Source organism: Topomyia yanbarensis, chromosome 3 (genome assembly GCF_030247195.1).
Source record: "Topomyia yanbarensis strain Yona2022 chromosome 3, ASM3024719v1, whole genome shotgun sequence".
In the NCBI taxonomy this organism is placed as follows: Eukaryota; Metazoa; Arthropoda; class Insecta; order Diptera; family Culicidae; genus Topomyia; species Topomyia yanbarensis.
Window position 1 is genome coordinate 79,514,234 of NC_080672.1, and position 21,749 is coordinate 79,535,982.

At 39.3% G+C, this 21,749-nt stretch overlaps 1 protein-coding gene across 2 annotated transcripts in view; it reads left to right on the top strand.

Moving 5' to 3' along the window:
• LOC131686776 (ecdysone receptor) overlaps positions 1–21,749 on the top strand; it is a 923,983-nt gene that overhangs the window by 107,267 nt on the left and 794,967 nt on the right. The window contains exon 1 of one of the 2 annotated variants that reach the window (XM_058970771.1): positions 345–1,508. The exons of the other annotated variant lie outside the window; for it this stretch is intronic. The gene's annotated coding sequence lies outside the window, so the exon portion shown is untranslated. Of the gene's footprint in view, positions 1–344; positions 1,509–21,749 lie in introns of those variants that run through there. 2 annotated transcript variants of the gene reach the window in all.

Genomic DNA, 21,749 nt, shown 5'->3' on the forward strand with positions numbered 1-21,749 from the left:
CACCGCCCCCCAACCTTCGCATTGATCAGCGTGTTGGTGCATTTTATGCTGCCCTCGAGTCGCTGTGTGTTCTTGTTGGATTGTTGGTTCCCGCGGCAGTGCGGCGATGTTTTTCTGCTTCTTTACCCCCCCACAGTCCTCTTCTCCACACGCCGTACCTTGTTTTGGTCGAAAGAAGCAACACAAAAAAACTGTTTCGCCACTGTTTCGCGCTTGTTGGAGCCAAACGTCAGTCTCTCCTCGCCCATTGATTCGCACGGTCGCGCGTTATTTTAGTGTGTGTCTCTGGCACTGCTTCTCTAGCGGATCTTTGTGTGTAGTTTTGCTGTGTGTTATTACAACATCGCACCGTGCGTAGATCAAGTCGTGATCATTCGTCGTGGTCCGGATAGTTGCAGAGAACCAACCAATTCATCATATCCAGAAAGTGAAAAATGACGATTCCTTGGTCCACACCGGTGGGTGACATTCCGGGGACGTAGCTCCGTAGCGTTGAGTTGAATCTTGGCTGCGGTAACCGCGGAAAAAAGCTGCTGGCTTCCGTCAGCGAAAATAGAGTGAAAATCGCATTTTTCCGTCTGTAAAACGAACCCGAGCCGATCGGTGGAGTGCACGGTTTCGGGTTTGGCTGTGGCTAGCTGCTGCGGGCCTATCGCGCGAGTGATACAACATTGCTAGCGTTATTGGTGTATGTGTATATGTGTCTGTGTCCGCGGGTGTTTGTTTTCATGTTTTATTATTGTTGTCGTTTTGGAACCATTGATGAAAATGTATACCGAATGAGCTGCATCTGAAGCAGAATTTGCAGCGGAGATTTGTTTCCAGTGTTGGTGGAAAATCGTTTGAAATGTAAATGTTAAAATCAATCAAAGCTGGAAGCTAGTGTAAATTTAAGAAAAGTGTTGTTTATTAATTAGTAAAAGAAATTCCAAAAGATTAGTAAAAGAGTACATAAGACTGCATCTAGGCAGCACATTTCCACCGAATCATACTCACAAAGGCGAAGAATTTACCCCGGGCGGTAGTGAAGTGGTATCTTTATGTTTACGTTAGCTGCTGCCTCAAAGTGAATGCGTGTGCGCGTCCCCCCGCATAACAGCACCAAGTGCGCGAAGCAGATCCAAAGAGGAAGATAAATGGTGGCGTTGAAAACCCGGTGAAATTTCATGCATTACAACATCAGAAAAAGCCAGCTGAGTAACCGTAAAACGGGGCGGAGGAAAAAAAATCAAATCATAAAAAATACACACAGTTCCTCCAGTAGTCGTCGTCGTAGTAGGAACCGAAAGAAAATTCCGGCAGAAGCTGAGAGCTGGTATACGCGCAAGCCGGGGCTCTCGGAACAAAAGCGAAGAACGAAAGAAACGATAAACTAATTCAGCGTCGGAACATAATCAAACAACAGTTAGGCTGCGTGTGCGTAGCGGAAGGAAACAGCCGGAGAGAGCCATTGGTCCCAGCCGGTTCAATTAATCGACAAACCAGTGAAATGTTTCCAGAATTAGAAGGTAACGTGTCGAGAGTTGGGAATGTTTTTGGGAAACTCTATTGCAAGTAAACAATCAATTTGGACGGGTTTTTTATAATTTGGTATTAATTTCAGATTTCAATAGAGGGTTTCCGTTTCAAAATTCTACCAATATTTTTAGCGAAAATTAACAGCGGTATGTTTACTGAATAAATGAAAAAAAAAAAACATTGAGATCGGAGCAATACTTTAATGAAAAGTCTTATTCGGTAGCAGTCTCAATATCAATGTAATCGATGACGCCTCAAGGTCGCCAATGTTTCTGATCGTCAAAATTAAAATTTAAAAGTTAAAACATGTAGCATCAAAATAAAAAATAAAATTTCAAAACCTATTGAATGTTAATTCCCATAAGGGAAAATTGGATTGAACGATTTTGTTCATTAAGGGCACAAGACCTACCATAAATGAAGTTTCATTTTTGTGTTTAGAATTCATCTCGTCAGCAACCAACTGAGTGTCTAGTTAGACGATGAATCTAAACCAGTACCCAAATTAGCACTTACTAGACACAAAAAAATCTGAACAGTTCACACGACACATGTGAACGTCCAAAGCAACTGGCTTGTCCCCAGTGATGTCCCGGGAAGCAAATGCAGAAACTTTGGTTTGCTGCTGAGAAAGCGAAAACGACCTCTTGTCTTCTGGCTAGGGAACCAAACGCCTGGCATTATGCAATATTAATTCCCAAAAGCCTAAAAGTTTAAGTTGAATCTTGTGCACTTAATGCGCAAATTGGTTTAATCCAATTTTCCCTGGTATACGAACAACCATTGGCATTGTGAACATCGAATGATATCGTCGGTCGTTTGCTGACCAAGTCGAAGACCATCTTTTCTGTTTGTTCGGAGCAGCTCGACATTGCGTCTGTTCTGGAACGATCGTCTGAAGATGAAACCTTTGGTACTTTCTAACGATATCCAAAATTATATCCCCGTAACGAGGCTTGTTATCGCACACGGAAAAAATCCGTTCATAAATTCATGAACAAAAAATCACGATTTCGTGAACTGAACGCTTTACAAAAATTGTGACCAAGTTCCTGAAATTATGTAAAACAAACCTCGTATTCATGAAACTATCTGTGTTTTCCAGAAACTAGTTCGTACCAAAAATATACATGGCGTTACATTCTAATGTTTGGTTGAGTTACTGTGGTTGTTCCCTGGACATGTTTAGTTTTCTTGTGATTCTTGTTTATAAATTGGGGATGCACTGATTTGTATAAACTATAGGGGAGAGTGAGGACACTTGATCCTTGGGGAAATTCGATTCCCTGGCCATATCTCATAATCTATACGAATAAAGTTATCATAATATAAAAAGAAAATGATGTATTTGCTCGTTTATGATGTTTAAAAAACAAATCTGATGTATTACATTTGGTTTGGAAAAGTTGTGATAAATTTTAGGAAATATGTGTTTAAATCCATCTCGAACATCTTTTTGCAAATTTTTTGAGCTGTTGCATGAGATAGTCGAACTGATTATTTATGAATATTTTCATTTACGATTACTTCTAAGGGCTTTTGTCTAGAAAAAACACGTTTTTTGAATAAAAAATTTCACAAAACATACAAATAAATTTTAATTTTGTTCACCTTATACAACAGGTATCTTTGATCCCTGTGACAATGGGTATTCTTGATCCCTATCATTAGTTCTCTCAAACACTTTCGAAGTGTATAGGAATAGAAAAGCATCATTTTCATAAAGTACCGGGCTCTATTAATTGATCCAAAATGTTTTTCCGTGAACAATTCATGATATAAATTATTGAAAGTTGGAAAAGCCAGTTAAACAGCACTGATTTACCATAAATACTTGTCTTGACTTTCTACTGTGGTTAAAGTATGTCGTGCATCTTAAAAGGTAGTATCATTAGTTAATTTGTCAGGACAGGTGGTTAACTGAACTTTCGTGTCTATAGGTCATAGTGTGCTTTGTTTCTTTAGCCCTAGTAGGTGGGGGATCAAATTACCACACGTTTTCACAAAAACCTCGTTTTGACATAATTTTCAAAACTGTTCATATTACTGACAGGACATAGTATTCGGATTGACACATTATTCATAGCTTTACAATTCGAATTGACTACAAGATGGCGAATTTCGCAATTAAAATTTTTATTTCGTTGAAAAGTTATTAGAAAAAAACAAAAGTGGGATCAAGCGTACCCACTCTCCCCTATCAACTGAAAGAGTCGCAGTTGAACAACGTTCATGATTTCAGGAGCTTTGTCGCAATTTTCGTAATTTCTCATCACGTTACCGTAATATTTTACGCATGAGTGTACTATCGGATTTTTCTCGCAGAGTAGTGCGACTTATGTTTATGATTTCAGGACCTTAGTCATGATTTTCGTAAATTATATTCACGTTATCGTGATATTTTATTCACGAGTTTCGTATCGGATTTCTCTGGTACAGTAGTGTGATTTATGCTCAAAATTTCAGGATCTTAGCCACGATTTACGTAATTTCTATTCATGTTATCGTGATGTTTTAGACACATGTAGAGTGATTTGTGTTCATGATTTCAGGATGTTAGCCACGATTTTTGATATTTTAGACACGAGTACTGTGACTTATATTCATAATCTCAGGATCTCACAAAGGATTTCAGGATTTTAGTCACGATTTTTGCAATTTATATGCACGTTATATTTTATCATTGAGCTCACTTTCGAATTTAACACGTGGGGTAACTCATGTTTATGATATCGGCAGTGTTATGATATTCGTAACTTCTCTTCGCCTTATCGTGACATGCTGCTTTTTAAATACTATTTGTTTTTTATCCGGAATTTCGTGACAATATGACCTGGAGCATAATCGATTTGTGGCTCTATAATGCATTTATTGGTACTCAGCGCAGCTTTCGTTTTCTGTCCGGACATCACATTGAACCTTACCAAATGAAAAACGTTGTTCGATGTCGCAATAGTTTTCTTATATCTGTTACTCGTACCTATTACTAGTCACTAGCAGGTGGACATGTTCTAGATATCACAAACACTCAAGCTAGATTGTGAATCATGTACTAGGAACCATGAACCAGTGCACGAATCCATGAATATTTTATAATTTGCTGAACTATTTCACGAACTCACACAGTCAGGCATAACTATTATATTAGGAATCATGAACCAGTTCACGAATACATGAATAATATTTTATGATTTTGTGAATTGTTTCACAAGCACGAATTCTAAGTCGAGGAATTCCACGAAGATCCGTCCGAAAATAATTAAAATCCTGATCAACCGTCTTGGATTCCTATGAAACTTTACACATTTCATCGGCATGGAAGACTAAACATTTTCCACAATCAGTAAGATTATTTTGACTCAAGAGCAATTTTTTAAAAGGGCGTAAACATTTCTATGTGCATTAATTTCAATTTTCTTTTGTTCGATTACTGTATTTCATACAGCAAAACTTTCTGAGGACGAGTTTGAGAGAATGAATACTTATGCGCAAAAAATATGCACTGAAAAAAATGTTGTGTCATTTTTCACAAAAAATTAAAATTTGCGTTAAAAATTTAAATTGTAAAAAAACCCATTTTTTCTATTTTTTATATTTTGTCAATAAAAACCTCAAGAGAAAAGAAACATTTTGAATGTGATTGTATGATGGAGAACTTAATGGTAAAAAAGTTTTTCTAACAATAACTTTATATATGTTTTAAATTTCATGCTAATTAACATACAACACTGTAATTTTATTACAGAATATAATTCTAACTCTCATTTTAAATCAAAATGTATTTAACAAAAATCTTCCAAAATGCGGTAGGTTTCGAGATATTTGGAATTTTGTTCCAACAAAAACAGTTAATTCGTGTGATTATGCTCTTTTTAAAAGTTATTCGTGTTACCCAATTATAAAATGTCAAAATTTTAATGTTTATTGTTTTAAAGACGTAAAAGAAACTTTTTCAGTGTATTTGCTGTAAATGCTAATATCAAAAATTTTCTGAAATGTAGTAGTTCTCGAGATAGATAGATTGTTGTTAGGAAAACTTTTTTATTGAAAGCTTCTTCATGATCCAAATACACTGAAAATTTTTATTTTACGTCTTTAAAATGATAAACATTAGATTTTTGACATTTCATGATGGGGTAACTTTTAAAAAGGGCATAATCATACGAATTACCTGTTTTTGTTGGAACAAAGTTCCAAATATCTCGAAAACTATCGCATTTTGGAAGATTTTTGTTAAATACATTTTGATTTAAAATAAGAGTAAGAATTATATTCTGTAATAAAATTACAGTTTTGTACGTCAATTAGCATGAAATTTAAAAATATGTATAACGTTATTGTTAGAAAAACTTTTTCACCGACAAGTTCTCCACCACACAATCACATTCAAAATATTTCTTTTCTCTTTAGGTTTTTGTTTCTAAAATATAAAAAAATAGAAATTTTTTTTTTGGAATTAATATTTTTAGCACAAATTTTTGGTGAAAAGGTGAAAAGTGACACGTTTTTTTCAGTGTATATTTTGTTCGCACATAAATATTCATTCTCTGAAACTCGTTTTCAGAAAGTTTTGCTGTATAAAATACAGTAATCGAACAAAAAAAATTGAAATTAGTGCACGGACAAATGTTTACGCCCTTTTGAAAAATTGCTCTTGTATCAAAATATTGCAATTGTCAGAGAAAATATTGGAGATTCATAAACCAAACACAACTTCAAAGTTTCGTTCGAATCGACGATGGTCATATTTTGTGGTCGGCCGGTTTCTCATGGAATCCCTCCGTAACTAATTCGCTAGGAATCATGACTCACGTATACATTGATAATATTTTATAATTATGCAAACTATTTCACAAGCACGGGTGTTGATTTGTGCCTAATATATATTAGAAATCACGATCTAGCTCACGATAATTAAAAGAATCCTTGAATAATGTTCCGAGTTTCGTGAAATAGTTCACGAGAAAATATATTTTGTATTTGTGAACTAATTTACAAGCAAGAAAACTGGATTATGTTCAAGATGTTAAAAACCCTGAATCAGTTCACGTCGTATAGTCGGGTTCGGAATAATGTTTCTAAAATTCACGAGTCAACCTTTGGCTTTGTGAATAATGTTCATTAAGTTGTGAACTAGTTCACGTACAGAAAATCGATTTGGTAATGGTATTGCGGGAACCGTGACAGAAGTTCACAAAACAAAACAAATATCTCCTCTAATAAAATCGTTTTACACGCGTTACTGGAGGGAAGCAGAACATAATTATAAAACATATGATGTTTGTTCATGGTCCTGTTTTCGTAACGTAAAAACGTGATTGTTCCAGGGTTCATGGCACTTTATTTACGATTTTAAGAACATTTTTTTCCAAAATCGTAAATAAACCATGGCAAGGCGACATACCGGATCTTCAACACCGAAAAATGTATATTTAGATTCTGGATGAAGCAATGGCCACGACACGAAAAGTATTTGAATACTTGGTAATGTGACGTCAGAACCATTTTGGAACCTGCGCACTCCCTGCTTACTCGAGAGCTGCAAAAATGTAGGCAGAGATTGCAGCCCTTCAGAAAGCTCGATAGTGCGCCACTATTGATCGAGGATTCCGTCCAGTAAACTCAATTTCGAGTACATCGTTCATATGCCATAATAGATATGATCTGCTTCAGTTCCGGTAAGAAGGCAGAGCATGGAAATTGTGCTCGACAGGCAGTAGCGGTGGAATATCAATTAGAAATCGGTGAGTGACCGTATATACATGCTTGGAATAAAGAGCAAGTTCTTCAACTAAAGCTTGATCAACGCCTTCGCACCTCCACAAGACCTACGGAGTGCACCAACAACATAACGTGAAACTTATCGTCGGATAGGCAAATGTACAGTTCGAAAGGATTGAACTCTTTCGTCCAGTTTTTAGAGAGGAGAGTCTCCCCTCAACCAGCAACTGTTTGCTGTTTCGACGTTGACTGGCAAAACACGGCAGGCGAGATAAAGCAGGCTAGAAGCCGAATGCAATACACCACGTGGACGGGATAATTTGAGTGAAAAAGGAAATTTCGGTTTGGCTGGATGGCAGCATAAACTCGACCGTAATAAGTATCAAGACATAACGATCCTCAATACCGACTGTAAGGTTCTCTCCCGTATTCTGTTTAGCAGACTGTGCCTGTTTGATGGATTCTTTGACGGCGAATACCTAAGCGGGTTTCGGGAATGACCCTGAGACGAATTCTGGCTAAATTTCCAGAATACGGTTTATCATATGGTTGTGGATTTTAAGGTGGCGTACGATTAAGTGAAACGGAACGATATGGGAAAATGCTTGAGCATGGTGTATCAATAAGACTGATTAGGGTTGAATGGTCAAAATCAAGCTACAGAATTGCTTGTGTGGTATCCAATTCATTTGCAATGTTACATGAATTTAAGTGGACGAATGCACTTTCTAACTTGTTGTTCAATATTGCGCTCGAAGGTGCGATCCGATGTACAAGGAAACGGAACTATTATCACGAAATTTCATAACTTGACTTCGCCTACGACATCGACAAAATTGCCCAAGTAGCATTTTGAGTTTTATAGCATAGAGTTACAACAAGTGCATTCTAAGTTTTAAGAAGGCCTTCAAGAGTGCCATAAAACCTCAATTGTTACTAGGGTGGAGCTGGTCGCCGAGCAGTGAAAGTTTATATTTTGAAAAGGAGGTTTCGAGGAACCCAATGACTATGAACTCTAATAAAGCATTCAAGCACTGAAATGTTCTCCGATTCCAGTTTTTTGTTAATTGCTTCGTAGCAGTACCTACCAGCAACCCGCATCCGTTCACGAAGGCACCTAGCCCAGCTTCATTGCAAAACATCCCACACAATATCGTCTCTCCAGTCACTTAACAGGGACAGCGGGTCTGCCACAAACCTGCAGCATACAAGTACAATGTATCTGTGAACTTCTCAACGACATGACATGCTGCTACTATACTACCTAAATGTTGGTAGTATCAACTCAACCGTGGTTGAACGATGGCACACCTTCCAGTCAGGTATTCGGTACCAGTTCATTAAAAGGATAATAAGCGAGATAACTATCGTGGAATAACTTCATTGGGTGCTCTCTGGAAGTTGTCCGAGTTGGTGATTATGAAACATCTTCAAGCTCAGTAAGCAGTGCCTAAGTGACGATCAACATGGCTTCACGTCTGGACGGTCAACTGCATCTACTCTACTGTAATTAACAACCTACATACCGAAGTGTATGGAATGTCGCACTCAAACCGACGTGATTTACTGCAACTTATCTGTCGCTTTCGATAAGATAAACCATTATGTCGCAATCGCAAAAAAAGGAGATATTCGGAATAAACGGTAGTGCTTTGCAGAGGTTTCGATCCTACCTCACAGACCGCGACAGGTTGTCATAGAAGATTGCCAGGCCCCTAGATTTACTTCTACATCAGGAATACACCAAGGAAGTCACTTGGGACCGTTAATGTTTATGCTATACTCCAATGTTGTCCCGAGCACTAGTATACATCTTCAGGATTACCAAAAGTTTTACGGTTATTTATTGTCTCAAATCGCTGTACTGCTGTATGTCACGATCAATATTGGAATATTGCCCTGAGATTTATCCAAACTACAATAACGGCGTTGAGAAAAATCGACGACCTATTCGAGGTTCACTGTTGAGCATAACTGTAGATGGTCTTGTTACCAGCATACGCACCACATGTCCAGCTCACTGCAGTCTGCTGTATTTTACTAGCATTTCATTGTCAGCATGCTTGTATACAGGTTACGCCTTGTATTTAACGCAATATTCTTCTCTGAAACACACTAAGCACTCGATACCTCGGGGCTGACTTCGTTATCACGAGTCACTAGAGTTCCAATAAATATGAAGTCGTCGTCAATCTCATACCGTACTCCATCGCTTTCCGCCCCTAACTCTAGAGTTTATTGTCAGTCCGATTCTCGCAGCCTCCCTTTTAAAAGGCAAAAATGTCTCTACCACTGCTCTACGATCAACGCCAATGATGTCGATGTCACCCGCGAAGCCAAGAAGCATGTGAGATAATGGTTCCATTCCTTTGCACGCCAGATCTTTATTTTTTTATTCAATTCGTTTATTTAATAGGCACAAATGAGTTAGCTTGGCGGTCTCAAATTCTTTTTTTACGTTTTGAATATCTTAGAACTAAGAGTTACAATGCACAAATATTTTTTTAATATTGAGAGGAACATTTTTTACAACTTCTTAAACTAAAGATACGATTCGATATACAAAATTGAACAATAATTATTGTTTACAAAAAACTTTCTACTGCTATCTTAAGACTAGGAATGTAGATTAATGTACAAGAAGGGGAACAAACTTTTGTGAGAAATTTCACAGCTATCTTAAAACTAGGAATACAATTAGGTATACAAGATGGGAATTAAAAAAACATGAAAAATGAAAAGGTTCAAGGGTATCTTAAAACTAGGAATATAATACAAATTGGTTTTTGTAACAGGTGGAGGAGTTGTATCAGGAACAGGGGGAGTAGGTGAGCACGATGACAGGGAAAATCGAACAAAACTTGTAACTTTCAGGCAAAGAGAAGAACAGTGACATGAGTTAGAGCCTCAGGTTGCTAGATGGTAGATGCCTATGATCGGGTTGACGGCGGAGAATCCTTCAAGAGTGATCAGACCATCGACCTGCTCTCGCTTTGACTTCATTTTTAGCAGGCGTGGTAAAGGTGACGGCAGTCACATAGTGGCAATCTGGTGCGCCAAAAGGAAGGAAAGGGAACTTCTAAAAATGAGAAATAAAGGATATGGTCTAGATTAGGATATTTGTCGTTTTAATAAAAAGGTAGATGAGAGATATATAGGGAAGATCGCGACTTGCCAGGATATCCCGAACTGGAACATCGGGCGGTCTACTTCGGGCCCGTAGAGAATCCTTTAACTGTGATCTGGCGCCAGAATACCCAGCGCACGCCCAGACAACGTGATCGATGTCGTGATAACCTTCATTACAAGCGCACCGACTCCGTGAGCCCAATACACCGCAAATGCGCATCCAATGTGTAGTGGTTGGACATAGGCCGGGACATTCCCGACCTACATCCACCCCCCTGAACCAAGACTTCATTGATACCTTCGGGATAATCGAGTGTAACCATCGTCCAAGTTCCCCATTGCTCCACGAGTTTTGCCAACTGTCGAGTGTCCTCTGATGACAAATACTGAAAGATTCGTTGAAGCAAATTGGTCTTTCGTAGATGTCACCTTCTAATGCGCCCACCTTTACTAAAGAGTCGGCCTTTTCATTACCCGGAATAGAGAAATGAGAGGGGACTCAAGCAAAGGTAATCTGGTAAGATTTTTAAGATAACTTGCGCGGAGACTCCCGTATCTTCAATGTACGAAGAGCCCGATAGAGCTGAGGCTGTCTGAAATGATGAAGTTGTGATCTGTGGGCAGAGTGTCGATGATGCCAAGGGTGTTCCAAATACAAATATTTGTATTCGGGTATACTGAATAGCAGCTAATTCTGCGACGTAAACTGAAATAGGATCATTGGGCTTGAATGAAGCGGTGATAGTATTATTGAAGATACCGAAGCCAGTGGACCCATCGAGATCAGATCCATCGGTGTAGAACATTTTGTCACAGTCGACTTCTCGGAATTTAACATCAGATCTTTATATCGCACTTTTGTGCGCTATGTTGAACAATAGAATAGATAATGCATCGCTCTCTTTAAATTTATCGATCGTGATAAACGAGTCGAATGTCTCTTTGACACTTGATTTTGACCCATTCGGTGTATCTATTTCCCCGTATTTTGACATGAATTGTTTAATGATTCCAGCTATAGTACGCGGTGCCAAATAACTCCGGAACCGGAGTTCCAATCGACACAAAATTCAAAAGCAGCCTATGGGAAGGTTGTACCTTTGATTTCAGACAAATCGGTCCAGCCAAATGAGTGACATTTTTGACACATACACACCTACGTACAGGCGTTGTCCGATTTCGGGGAACTGAGTCGAAAGGGTTACGACATTTGCACCTCCGGGATGGGATTAGGTTGGCGATTTTCAGAATGATTGCATAACCTTTCTATATGAGAAAGAAAAAAAAAGTATGGTGTTCATCCTATTGAACATCCTTTTTTCTGACAGGGTACACGATGGAAGTCAATATTCGGAGCTGATCCGTAATATGATAAATTTTCTCAAATGCTCATTTGATAATTTTAACTATTTTGATCGCTCATTCAATTGTTTGGTTCAATGGTTCAGCACAGTGGTTTTCAACCTTTTTCGTCCCATGTACCCCTTACCGAATATTGATCCCCTATGATGTACCCCGTTCTGAAAATTTCTTACATCATTACCCTGTTAGAAAAAAAAAAATGTTGTTCAGTTGTCCCTAGGCACTCTCAGTAGGCATCTGAATTCTTCACACACTGAAACAATATATAAAGACAAATGTCCGACGGGAATGTCAAACTTATCCCACGTAATTCACCCAGCAATAGTCTAATTTACTCCTGGGGTTGAATTCACCCCCGGTTGAAAACCACTGGTTTAGCACATAAGTAAAAATGACTAAAACTTTTAGTAAAATTCTGTTACAAAGTTTTTCAAGAAGAATTAGACAACCAATCGATATAAAACGTGGCCAGGATGGTAAAGAAACAATTTAAGTGTCGTTCCATGATTTCAATTCGGGTCATGGCGAAAGATTTCATTGAATGTGTACCAAAATCAATGAGACGACTTGGACACCACGTAGAGAACGTTCAGAATCTGTATAAGGAGCGGCTCACGAACCCATGTGCATTATGACGAACGATGAGACGCGGGCATCAGACAAATATCAGGACAGAAATACAAAAGGTTGTCGATATTCGCCAAATAATTCCTTATTTGGCAAGCGATCTGCGGATGCGGTAATGTCGTTCGTATCATTAACAGATAAATCTGTAAGAACGAATTCCTACAAAAGCGAACTTTTGTCCACTTTGAAATATGACGAAGGCTCGACACTGTTTTGAATGAATTTGGCATCCTTCCCGTTCAGCCCTAGACTGGAACTAAATAAATAACCGATGGCGCCGGTGGCTGAGTACGCGTGATTACCGCTCACCCAGGTGGATCTGTGTTCAATTCCAACCGATGTGGTTGAGAATTTCTGAGGGGAAAAATCCGTGCTCACGTCTTCCTTCGGAAGGAAAGTAAAGACGTTGGTCCCGGTCAGTGTGTTTATGGGCCAATATCTAGGGTTCAGATGGTGGATTCACCGCTCTGGCGTCGGACAGAGGCCGACGGACAATAAACGAGAAGAGAAAAAAAACGTGTTCTGTTCCCTTCACGCGCAAAGGTGGCTTTAAACAACTTTTTTCCTTAGTGAAGAAAAAATAGTTTTTACCTAAATTTTTCTCCACTTAGGTACCTAGGATAATAGAGCATAGGTGCATTTTGCATCGAAAAGTTTCAATTTCTTTATTTCTTTTCAGCTTGATCAAAACTCTTTCTTGCGGAACATCACGCGGGACAGGTTTGCTAAGAAACACACTGTACTTTGGATTATTACGATACTGATATCATTTGCTGGTATTTAGACGAGCTCAAGTAGGTTGAGTGCATATTACATGTGTTCTTTTCTTCTGCTTCATTAGTCTGATTTTGTTGTACTTTTATTAGTTTGCTTTTTCACTACTCATGTATACTATCAGTCAATTTATACGCTTCTACTTAATCCCTTTGTCTCGTTTTTAGTTTATTCTTGTTTCCTTTTATTACTGCATCTTAAATTAGATTCACTCACTAACAGAATAAATTGCATATTCTCTCATATACGCTCACAATCTCCCATTCCATACGTACAAACACTCGTGGCCTTCGCGATAACACAATTCTGGGCACAAACGCGATCATGCAATTGCAATCATCCACCCATACTTACGTCCGCGATTTCACCAACGTTTGAACACCCCGATAATTAAATGAACGTTTTGGCACGTATAAATATACAAGCATTAACCCACCACTCGCACGATCATGAATCGGTCACGTCCGGAAGTCTCTACCCTCGATCCTAGCAGCCTAAACTCATGCCTTCAGTTGGACCAATGAAAAAGTTTTGCTGTGATCGAATTGAAAGAGGAAGTGATGTGCATAGGTACAACACTAGAAACGCGTCTGATGCAAGAACACCTAACTTTTTATTTAGTAGATCACAGAACTCCTTGTTGTACAAAGGAATAAGTTTTTTCAATTCGATGCCTAGACATATTAAACGTGCGGCAACATTAGCGGAGTTCAAAACACTATGTATTTCACACGTAAAATCTGCTTTGTAGACAGATTTTTTGAATTTTTATATTTTGGAGTTATTTGAATAACTATGTAATACCACGAAGATTGTATTTTTTTCTCTTCTATTATTTGCATTTAATCACACTAAGTTATTATATTCGCTATGATGATGATGGATTTTTGTTAATTGTTTATTATAGTTTTTAAAAAATAATGAGATGTCTACAGAAGTCTGAGCCACGCGCGCGATAAGCAGATAGAGACTAACTTGAAATCGAACATGGTGACCAGTACTAAGAGCTCATCGGGTTGAATTGAAGCTTTTAGACTTTTGTTGTGATCAGGGTCTGATTTGATGATGGAGTTGCTTTGCTGGCTTTGCTCGACAATAGAGTTAATCTCGGTTATTGCTGCCATAGCGGCAATAAAAGAGTTGGTTCGTTGAGTGGGGGGCTTGGTGACTTCGTCTGATAAAACAAGATATCGGGTTCAACTCCTGATCAATCCAGGGTATTCCCGGAAAGGAATATCCCTGGATTGCCTTGGGTTAGTGGTACGCAACTTTCAATAAAGGGGCCTGATGTGGATGATATAACTCGATTAGACTCTGCACTGCCACTAGGCTCGTCACTTCTCACCTTAGCAGGTGGTAGTACCGATGTCTTGGTCAGGCGGGAGGAGTCTTACAGAGAATTATCAGAAATGGAAGCTATTGGGTTCAATTTCCGATTCTATCAAGTATCTTTCCGGAATGGAAATTTTCTTGATGGACCCTGGTTGTTGATGGAATATTCGAAATATATTTGATTACGTTCTTTTGAAAGAAAGGCTATGTCTGTAAATTGAACCAGTCCGTTGTTTTTGTTAACTGGTCTTGTCATGATTTAAAATATTAATTTTCTTCTAGATAAATCGTTCATCTCACACCTTTGTGGGGGTATGAGGTGGGACCACCATCATCATCATGCTCATATTCACTAGACAAAACGTTCCATGGTGACATGACCGGGAACTCTAGTGGAATGGAAGAACTCACTTTCATCTAGCGTTTAGACCATACAGACAAAATTAAGTATCAGATTCACGGACCGCGCGCGATCGTTCAAGAATACGCGAATATGCGAATGGTCATACGGTTCTAAAAAAATAATGCATGCACGCGAAGTTACTTTCACGCTAGCACACGCGACAAAAACGTTAACATACAAACGCTCGAGTCCTTCGCGATCATCCACGCATACCTACATTAGGATGGGACAAAAATTAGATTCCAGCTCCGAGCAACGTTTTAGATATTATTTAGGTCCTAGAACAACTGTGCTAATTCTTAGCTCGATCGCTGAAACTATATTTTTGCGCCCGCTGTTTAAAGTTTACATGGGATTTTGCATGGGATAATTAACTTTCACAAAATAATTCCTCAAGGAGTCGCCCATTACTTCCTAAAAATAAATCGTTATGTGGCTTTTATAGGAAATTTAACAAAGAATCAATGTCTTGAAAACCACGAAACGATCTGACGCTTGAGAAAAACGTTATTAAGCAGAAACCGATTGATACTCTTACGATTGACAAAATATTCCAATTTTTCTAGCACCACTGCTGTTGGTTGTCCAATTATACGCAATTTTGTTCTGATCTTCTCTTAATGTGTCTAAATCATTTATCTATACTGTTTGGCCACTCCGCAAGAGTTTTGAGGGATAAATTGAGGCTTCTTTTGTACATAATAAGAGAAAGTTAAAAATTTTGTATATAACTCGACCGTCAGAAGCAGTGATGCTATGAAAAGAGAAATTTTCATCAATCTTCGGTTTTTGCTTAATAACTTTTTCCACAAGCATCAGATCGTTTCGAGGTCTTCTAGACTTTGGTTCCTTGACAAATTTCCTATGAAAATCAGACATCCATTTATTTTTAGGAGGTAATGGCGACTCTTGGAAGAATTATTTGCAAAAGACAATTTCCCCATACGAAATCCCATGTAAACTTTAAATCGTGGGCGCAAAAATATAGTTTCATCGATCGAGCTAAAAATTTGCTGTGTTGTTCCATGGAGCTAAATGGGACCCAAAAAGTTACTCGGAGCAAAATTTGATTTTTTTTCATATAACCATGTCTCACTCTAACCTACATCCGCGATGCCGCAAACAAGATTACACACCGGTGACTAAGTGTACGTGTTGGCACTTATAAATTCACAAACGCGGTATCAGGAGTGAGCCTACAAACGCTCGTATTCACGCGATCACGAATCGGTTACGTCCGGAAGTTCCTATTCTTGGCCCTAGTAGCATAGGTCCAATACCTTCAGGTGGACCAAACAAAAATGACGCTCATATCCACTAAACAACACGTTCCACGGTGACAAAACAATAGAATTCACACACGCGAAGTCACAAACACGTTAACATACAAATGATTGAGCACTTCGCGATAATCCACGCAACCTACACCCACGTTCTCGCAAACATGATAACATCCCGGTAAAAAGGTGAAAGTTTCAGCAAATTTTCAAACTCGTTCTCAAGCGTGAACCTACAAATCTCCGCGCTCGCACGATCATGGATCGGTCACTTCCGGAGGTCTCTACCCCTGGTACCAGAAGTCTAGGTTCATGCCTTCAATTGGACCACTTAAAAAGAAAAGCTCTCATATCCACCAGACAACACGTTCCATGGCGACATGATCGGTAACTCTAGTTATATTGAGTAACTCATTCACTGTCAGAATCTGAACCGTACACCGACTACTAAATATCAGAATGACTGTCCGCTTGAACATCCAAGAACACGCGAATATGTGAATGGCCATATGGTTACAAAATCGAATTTATACACGGCAAAATCACAAACACGCGAGCACATGCGACAAACACGTTAACATACGAATGCTTATGCCCTTCGCGATCATTCACGCATACCTACGCCCGCGATCACGATAGCTTGATTACACCCCGGAAATAAGGTGAACGTTTTAGTACAAAGTTACAAACGCGGTCTCAAACGCGACACACATTAGGTAGACGATTTATTCAAATTGAAGCAAAAAAGTAGAGCTTCCCGCATATGCTCTTTTTGTGACACAAACTTAGACATGATTACGCAAGGGAAAATGTAAGTTGTTATATGAAATCACTGATTATGTGCAATGATTGATGTAAACAGATGTCGAACTCACACAAAAAACGTATGACGTTTCTATAGCAGTTAAATATGCTCACTGACGCACTGACTCACGCACATACACGTTAGCACACGCGACATACAAACGCACACGCGATCGAACACGTTAACACACAAACGCTCGAGCAACTCGCAATGATACAATGAATACCACATTAACAATCACGGCCCGCTGTAATTGGCCTTAAGCAGTTTTCCAGTGGGTGAAATTTGCCGTCTCGCCTGCAATTGTAGTGAGTGATTCTTACGGGGAGCCCTTCCGAGGTTCTAGCTCTACAGTTACAGTAGTACAACTCTCAAAAAACAGATAATGGGATTCGGGAGAACGGCATTCAAAAAATGACAACCGAGGCACAGTGGGACGAGCCCGGACTTAAGTCCATATATGAAGGTTATGCGATATTCTCATTAGTATTTTTCTCGTATCAGCTGCGCTATCAGAGACAATTTCGCAAGATTTTAGGTGACCTGAACGTAAAATGAATTTTTGACAGCTTTTTGAAGGGCATAACTCAAGTGTTTTTTGCATAATTTGACCATTGGAACTACATAGGTTATTTTCGTTTTACAAAGAAACGGTTGAATTTATGCAATGCATTTCTTCACCAAAATTATCCGTGTGATAAAATTACATCGTAAAATCGCCAAAAACAAGTCACTAGTTGGTTTAGTTAGTGTTTAGATAACTGTTTGTCATGAATTTGTATTGAACTCGAACTTCTAATGCGATTAAAACAACGACGCCCATGAATGCTCGCGATCACACTATACTCATTCGAAAGCTTTTAATTTTCTCTTTAAAATGAGTCTATGGTAGTTTTGCGAAAACTTGCGATAAGCAGTAAAAATTTTAAAAATCTGTGGATGGAGACGCATGATTATTACTGATATTGATTTTGAATGATCACTTTATAGCTAGAATAATGACCTGAATACATGCACAACTCTCAAATAGCATTGAGAGCATGATCTCCAGGGGTTTTACTAGTGATCAAGACTAAGGAGCCGAGTGGGAAGTACGGTTTTTTAGATAGTAAAGCTATTAAGAATGTTTAAAAATCAGTAAATATTTTCAACCATCTGAAATATGTCATAAAATGTTTCTGAAACTATATCTTGCTAAGTTACGCAATAACTGCCAAATTGAGTTAACACAGTTGAGTTCTAGTAAATTGGTGAGACTATTTTGATCCGAATTTTCATAGCACTCATCTAGCTGCGAAATTATTCAAATAAAATAAGATAATTTTTAAATGAACCATATACGCGAAAAATTTGGATTTATCTTTATTTAATATGAAATAAGCAATTTAAGTAACTTAAAACACACCTGCGAAAAAAATCGTTAACCATCTCGTTCAATAGTGAATGTAATTAAACATTCAACTAAGATGCACAAAATGTTTGTTTTGAAAATGAAAGAAAATGTAGTATTCATATCAAGTAACCCATTAATGAACTAAACGTTCCAAAATAAGTCGAACACATCTAATTTGATCCGCAAAAACAAAATAGTAATTTCTGAAGCCCCATAACGAGATGTCAGTCAATTCGTTTCAATATGGAAATTAATTCCAAAATTTCTATTGAAAAAATCATTGGAAAAGACGAAATACTTACTTTTGAGCCACTCTAATAAGTAGTAAAGTTAATTTCTATTTTTATAACCATAATAGGAATTCAGCGCACAAAAAATTCTTAAAAAAATATTTTGAACCTTCACAACAAAATATTTATTTTTGAGCCACCCTAATGTATAATGAATTTTTTACAAGTGTTAATATCAAAAACGCACACCAAAATTAATATACAAAAATTTTAAGAACGATTTCGAAAAAAAATATATTTTTGGGACACCCTTATGAATAGTAAATGTTTATTTTTAAAGTGTTTTAATATCAAAAACGAATTCAGCGTACCAAAATTACATTAGACCGTCCTATTTGAACCGATACGGCAAAGTTAGGACTTTAGTCCACCTTTTGTTCTAAGTCGTGCCACTGTGCGAGGTAAGGGTTTTCGAGGAAATGGTATTCTGAATAACGAGGAATTCTGAGTAATGGAATTCGAAGTAATTAAGTAACAAGATCTCTGATTTCTTCAATCGGTGTGACGAAATCAAATATGAAAAGTAGTCATTCATTGTGAGTAGACTGCCGATCGAGACGCAGTCGGAGCAAGCTGGGACTTGGCTATTTCAAAGTTTAAATTAATAACGTATAGTAATAACTAAGTTTACGAGTTAAAAAACGACGAAGCGGTTCAACAAGCATATCAACATCTAGTCAAATCGATTTGATAGTTAAAAATGACTAACAAGTTCCGCTCACAAGCAACCCATCATCACCAGCACACCGCCTATCGTTAAGCTATTCGATTGAAAAACCGACATCCGCGACCGGAGAATTATGTTGGTTTGCTACGGCGGATACGTCAGCTAGTCGGCACTCTTGCGGCACATTTCCAATAAATTACGCTCAGCGTCAACGAGAAGATCTGGTTGCATTCGAAGCGGACTGTAGAATCGACGCAGCAGCAGCAGCGCCCCGGGCTCTCACAAAGAAACGATCGGGCAGCTTATGGCTAGCTAGCAAATTATCATTATAGAGGGAGGAACATCACCCATGCACAAAAGCCACCGATACCAGTTCAAGGACAACCTTATTAGCATATTTACCTTTCCGTCCCGTCCGTCGTTGTCGTGCCTGGTACCACCTACTGCCACCGTCACCAACACCAAGCCGCTGATTTCTTTCCCACCACAGACGTGACCTCCTGCGGTCTGTTATTGCACTCTGATGGTGGTGAACCACCGCCACCACCAAACCACCACCACCGGCGGCCGAACCGAACCGAAGTTGCCGTCGGCATAAAAGTGCATATCTGCAACGACAGATCTTTCGAGGTGACCAACCCCGACCAAAAGGGCGGGCAGTGGTTGTGTCGCGGAAACGCACCGATCGGTCGTTTTGCCTAGTGAAACAGTCGTCTATACGCCGCGGGGATGCATGCACAGACTGAATGAAAAATGATTGAGCCTAGGGGCCTTCGCACAACTGGCCCATTAATAAAACATCTTCATCAGAGAATAAGAATGCAAAAGAACGAACGCTAACTGGCTGCGATTGTTGGTTTGTTTTGTTGTTAACAGGCGGAGGTTCGCAAGATTGCATTATCCCCGATGCACTTTCCTGACCAATGAAGATTGATTTCGACGGCTGCGATGGCCCAGCTAGTTAAAGTCGATTCCAATACATACGCGGTTCCAAAACGGAAACATTTAAATTACTCAAAAACCTTTCCTTTCTACGGACTGACTAAGCGCTGGCATAAATTACCGTCTTGTTCAAACAACCCAACTCAGCGACTATTAGTTATGCTGCCAAATGCAAATTGAATCGACGCTGAATGAAGACAGGCTTGTGAGCGCGAACGTTTCTCCCGGGGAGGTGTAAAGTGCGGTAAAACGGGTGCTAATTATTATTCCTAACAACAGTGTACACAGCGGACAAGAGACCTGGTGGTACACACACTTGGTCTAGCCAGCCCGTGGAGTAGGTACAGATAGAATATCAACCTACCCCGGGGAGCAACCTTTGAGCGGTGTAGAATTCTGCGCAAAGTCTCACGCGCTACCAGTGCCAGTGCCAGTGAATGCCGGCCGGTCGGTCGCCCGTGGCAGCGAACTTCGGAACGTATTTTTTTTTGTTTCTTCTCGCAAACATCGACACGAATGCGGACGCGGTTTGGCCGGAGTCGGGCTTTTAAAGTACAAGTGAAACAACTTTAGCAACCTGACCGACCGACCGGCAGGGACAGGTTCCACTGCTGTGAGGCAAGTTCTAGGAAATCGGTCAAGCTAGAATTCGCCCCCGCAGACTAGTATGGGGTAAAATTAGTATGCCTGTCGGTTTTGCATATGTATTAATCGGTTCCGATGTATTTATGGCCGCGACAAATAAACTATGCGATGTTATTTGTCGCGAACATAAATACATTGGAAGCATGGAGAGAGGGGGGTTTATGCTAATCAGGTCGTTGTCAGCAAGTTTCATTTCAGCATCACTTGATGGCGGTCGGGTTTTCGCTTTCCGCATTTTTTCTTCCTTTCGGCAGGAGGACAAAATTTGGAGAATTTGCCCATTAATGTATGCAAATTTTTAAAGGTGTTTTAGTTGTAGCTTAGCTTAGTTACCCCTTAACACCTTTACGACAATTAAACCACGGCTTTGAAATCCCTCTGTCCGATAGGGCAACATGCACCATAACTTTTTTTTTTTTAAATTTATGCTTAAATTTACATTTTACTTCCGGGGTTGTGGCCGACTTGTCGCTGGAACAGTGACTGTCATTTCCTGGAATAGGGTCTTCGAGAGCGGAAAGTAACTTTCGTCGTTTAGCACGAGTGACGTCCCGCGGTAGTTCTGTGTAATCCACCGGCACTGTGATTCCACGATCGCTATCTGCTCGTCCGTGTACTCGGGGGACCGAGTCTTCTTCCGACAGTTGATGTCCTCCATCTTTTGAATCAAAGCATGGGAGCAGCGATATTTTCGACCGGCAACAAGGACGGAACGCAAACTCGTTCCGTCCTTGTTGTCGAACAGCGTTTTCAACGCTTCCTTACCAGGAGCTAGTAAACTGTACTCACGGGCACGTTTTCGTCTCGGAACTGGCCTACCATAAACTTTTTTCCACGATGACCATGCGTTTCGTAAAACCGTAC